The 4926-nt window shown below is 40.5% G+C and overlaps 1 pseudogene; it reads right to left on the bottom strand.

Moving 5' to 3' along the window:
* Positions 1–303: 303 nt before the first annotated feature.
* On the bottom strand, positions 304–1777 carry LOC102144620 (proliferation-associated protein 2G4 pseudogene; annotated as a pseudogene).
* Between the last annotated feature and the right edge of the window lie 3149 nt (positions 1778–4926).

The raw sequence follows: 4926 nt of genomic DNA, 5'->3' as shown, positions 1-4926 counted from the left end.
CTCGAACATATTTTGTTAGATTTATACTTAAGTGTTTCATGGCATTGTTGTTAATGTAGGTGATATATTTTATTTTGAAATTCCACTTGTTCCTTGCTCGTATATAGGAAAGTGGTTGATGTTTGCATATTTACCTGTATTCTGCAACCTTGCTATAATCACTTAATAGTTCCAAGAAGTCTTTCTGTTGTTCTAAGACATTTTTTTGTTGTTGAATCTGCGGGAGTTTCTTTCTTTCTTTTTTGGTTTTTGATTCCTGCTTTTATTATTCAATTTCTTTTTCTCATTTAAAGTAGTCTTTTGCGGTTGGAAAGCCTCACCTCCCAAGACCAGAGTCAGTTGGAGTTGGTTATTGCTGGAAGGGGGTGGGTTGGGGAACTGGGATGGGGGCAAGGAGACCCCCGCTTTGCAGGTGTTCCCAGGTGGAGAAGAAGAACTGCACTTCACAGAGCCTGGGATACAGTGGGAAGGGGATGAGGCAGGAGCAGCAATCTGGGGAGAAGGCCCCACCCCAGTTGCCAGCTTCCTTTTCTTCTAATGTTTCCTCACTGGTGGCATTCTCTGCAGCCTTGGAAGCCTTCTTTTTTTCTTTTTCTGGGTTTTTCAGCTTGAAGAACTCTGTAGGAGGGTCTTTAGCTCTGGATCCTGGACCTCTATCTCAGACTTGTAGAGGTCAGGCTCAAAGGGACCACTGCTCATCAGCATGGAGCCATTGGGCATGAGCAGAACTGCAAATTTAAACTGGTCAACAAATTCACCCTTTTTCTGATAGAGAACATTAAATGGTTGCAGCAGTCCATGCTTGGTACCCTCTACCACGCCTATCCAAGCCTACTTCTCATCTTCAAATGCTCTTAAAGTAAATGACACAGCATCAAAACACCTTTCCACCTCGCAGAAGAAGGCGTGTGAAGTTTGCATTTGTAGTCCGTATTATTTAAAGGGGTCTCCTCTGTAAACAGTAGCCCTGCATCCTTGGCCTTGCCCTCTCCTATGCTGATGAAAACACCAAATTCAGCTTTTTCATGGTCCTTCTTCTGCTGTTCTGCAGGGTTCCGGATAACGGTTTTCTCACCATCAATGACATGCTGCTTCAGTTGGTGTGACAGCATACCTTCTACTGGCGTGCAGTTAAATGAAGGAGCAACTTTGTTCCAGGCTTCTGTCACTTGTTTGTTATGGTTTCCAGGTTTGCCCCGACACAGGGCAGCTTCAACACAAAGGTGAGCTGCCTTAATAACATCTGCTTTCTGCCCTGTTGTTTGGATTCCCTGAGCTACATCCACCACAAAAGTATGAGCTACATTAGCGATGAAGGCATCCACGTGGACACCAAGGACAATTTTTACCATGTCACCTTCTTTGAGAATACAGTCTTTGTCACTCCTCAAAGGAGAGAAGTGACACACACAGTTATTTACCAAAATGCTGGTGGGACAAGCCATACCTTTCCTCATTTCCTTTTCTTTCTTGAAGATTTTCCCTGTTTCTGCCATAATCATGGCATCACCTTCCTCACACAGGCTCAGTATCCACATACCTGAGCTGGATGCTTCCACCAAGGACCAAAGTACCCAGTTGGTGATGTCACCCACCCATCTGATACTTGGTCATGACCAGGTCCTCAGCGATAGTTTGCTCCTGCTGCTCGTCCCTGCCCATCATCTTCCTACCACCAGCACTGCAGTCTCATTTTCCCTGAGCCACCTCCTCTGTCTCCCATCCCAGCTGCAGGCTGTGGTCAGAGCACCTTGGATCCTCGAGAAGGGGACAAGCGAAAGAGCAAGTAAGCAAGAGAGCAGCCAGGCGAGAGTGAGATTTTGGGGGTTCCTATGTATGGGGATATATTTTAATGTCAATGTTTATTTTTCAGAGTCTGTTAGGAAATTTTTGTATTTGTTAAACCTAGTATTCTCCCTATTATGTATAATGTATAATTGAATCAGCATTAGTAACTTGATTTTTTGTTGTTGTTGTTTTTGGGTACTTTGGGTTAAGGAGAAAGCAACAATTTGTTGAAAACATATCTTTAACACGTTTCTAATTATTGCTAGTACCCATTCTTAAAAACATGAAAGCCATTATTGACCACTGATCAGGAAATTGCATCTAAGTATGACTCAACGTTATTATTTGGTTTTCATTGTATTTATTTTTATGGTTACCATACATTTATGGCAAACAGTATTAATTTCTTACTTATGGTACTGATTTAAACTTCACATTTTAAATAATTGTGTTGCAGGACTTTTCATTACTTCAGCTAAAGATGAGATTCTTGTTTGGCCCATGGCCATGAAAATTTAGGTTCGCAGATGGTTTAAAGGGTGAGTAAAGCAGGGTTTTATTGGGTGAAAAGGGGGAAAAAACAAGGGAGAAATCCTCCGCTACAGTGCTTCCTGCCAGACGGTTGGAATCCTAGGTTTCACACAGGAAGAGGAGGGGCCAAGCTCCACCCAACTGCAAAGGGCATGAACTTCCCGAGGCGTCACCTTAGTGGGGAGGCTGGTTGGAGTTTCTCCAGGAACTGCCTCCCACCTGGCTGTCTCAATTGTTTTTAGGTATAAATAGCAAGTTGATACAAAGAAAAATACATAAAGTAAATCATCATGGAGATTATATGTGATTTGGCAAAGGCCATGAAGGATACTATCACTGAAACTAAACTTTGGAATAAATTAGTCTTATCAAATTACAAAGGAAAGATAATTTTTTCTTTTCTTTTCTTTTTTTTTTTGAGACCGAGTCTCACTCTGTCGCCCAGGCTGGAGTGCAGTGGCGCGATCTCAGCTCACTGCAAACTCCGCCTCCTATGTTCACGCCATTCTCCTGCCTCAGCCTCCCTAGTAGCTGGGACTACAGGTGCCTGCCACCAGGCCCGGCTAATTATTTGTACTTTTTTTTTTTTAGTAGAGATGGGATTTCATTGTGTTGGCCAGGATGGTCTCGATCTCCTGACCTCATGATCCACCCTCCTCGACCTCCCAATGTGCTGGGATTACAGGCATGAGCCACTGTGCCCGGCCTGGTAAGATAATTTTTAAAGGTGCTTAATAGTTTAACCATGATCTAGGCCCAATTTTAAAAGTGGGAATTGCTGGTCAGTAAGCTCTAATCACTTTAAGACTGAGGACTATATTATAATTGCATGTGCTGCAAACTTGTGGCTAGCATAATGCCAGAATTCAGTAATTATTTGTGGAATATATGAGCAGATGAACAGATTCTGCATTCCCATCTTCTTTCTGACGTCAAGTCTCAATTTCAAAAATTTATTCTTTGTCTACCAAGTACCTGGATACCTGACTCTACCCCTTGGCTGTCACAATGCCTCTGAAAATCTCATCTGTACTGTGCAGTTCACAATTGTATTTCCTCCTCTCATGGCCAAAGCTTCCTCTGTTTTGAGATTGATATTAAAATTATGAGATTGTAAAGTCATTCATACTAAGCTGCAGAACTGACATGTCTAATTGCCACAAAATGGATGTCGTTTTAATTGATGTCTTTTTGAATCCAAAGTAATACCTAATTGACAAAATGCATTAATAACACTCATCTTAAGACTAGGGACTTTCTAGATGTAACATTTATATACTGCACAAAAAAGCAGAACCATATCATCCACTCATTCACTGGTTTTTCAAGTTCTTGTCAGTGTAAAAGATTTAGGAGAATTGCTCACAGTCCTTGTAACACTGGCTGGCTAGGTTTTAGTAATAAAAGCACCTAAGGAGCTTTTTTAAACTGCAAATTCCTGGGCCTTATCTTCTGGATATTTGCTTTTCATTTTACAAGTGAAGATATCATGACCCACTAAGTTTCAATGACCTACCCAAGGTCATATAGACAACTTGCTATCAGCTAGAACCAACTTTCCTAGCTCTTACTGTAGGGTTCTTTCTATTGTAGAGACTACGATGATTGAAAGCAGCTCTAAAACTTTTGTTAAATCCCTGAATTCTTAGTTTTTAAGAAAAGGAGACATGTTACTAATGAGATATTTTTGAAAAGGGCTTGACATTTTATGTTTATGTGTTTTGCTGGCATGGTTAATAGGAAAGCATCTTACCAAGCACACACTTATGTTTGTACAGTTGGTTATCCATGGAATATGTTTCATAGGTGTGAATACTTATGTGTCTTACTGATCATTTTTACATAGCATCTACCTGTCCATAATGGATTCTAACAATTATTTGAATAATTAAATGAATAATAATAATAATAATAACTAATGTTTACTGAGCTTTGATTACATGCTAGTACTATTCTAAACCCATATACATGTTTTACGGGATTAAAAACCTCAGAGGTGGCCGGGCGCGGTGGCTCATTCCTGTAATCCCAGCACTATGGGAGGCCGAGGTGGGCTGATCACGAGGTCAGAAGCTCAAGACCAGCCTGACCAATGTGGTGAAACCCTGTCTCACTAAAAATACAAAATTTAGCTGGGCGTGGTGGCACATGCCTGTAGTCCCAGCTATTCAGGAGGCTAAGGCAGGAAAATCACTTAAACCTGGGAGGCAGAGGTTGCAGTGAGCCAAGATGGCACCACTGCACGCCAGCCTGGGCAACAGAGTGAGACTCTGTGTTAAAATAAATAAATAAATAAATAAATAATAAAAAAATAAAAGCCTCAAGAGGTAGAGAATGTTGTTATAAATGAATTAGTGACTAAAGAATAAATGAAGGACTGCTAAAGGGATGAATATAAGCAATTCATCCACTATTTTGGATTTAATAACTATGGTTTACTGGAAACTACATCAAACATTTTAAATGCACAAGAGAATTTTTGTGAAATACATTGCTAGCAAGAGGATTCACAAATAAGTATTTGTTCAATTGTGATGAAAATACAAATGAATACAGCAGCTGAAAAAATGAAATGTAGTCTATAAAACAATAACTAAAGTTGTTCAA

Source organism: Macaca fascicularis, chromosome 18, assembly GCF_037993035.2.
Source record: "Macaca fascicularis isolate 582-1 chromosome 18, T2T-MFA8v1.1".
Taxonomy (NCBI): domain Eukaryota; kingdom Metazoa; phylum Chordata; class Mammalia; order Primates; family Cercopithecidae; genus Macaca; species Macaca fascicularis.
The sequence above is the reverse complement of the archived record's forward strand: the minus strand, read 5'-3'. Positions and strand labels throughout refer to the sequence as shown.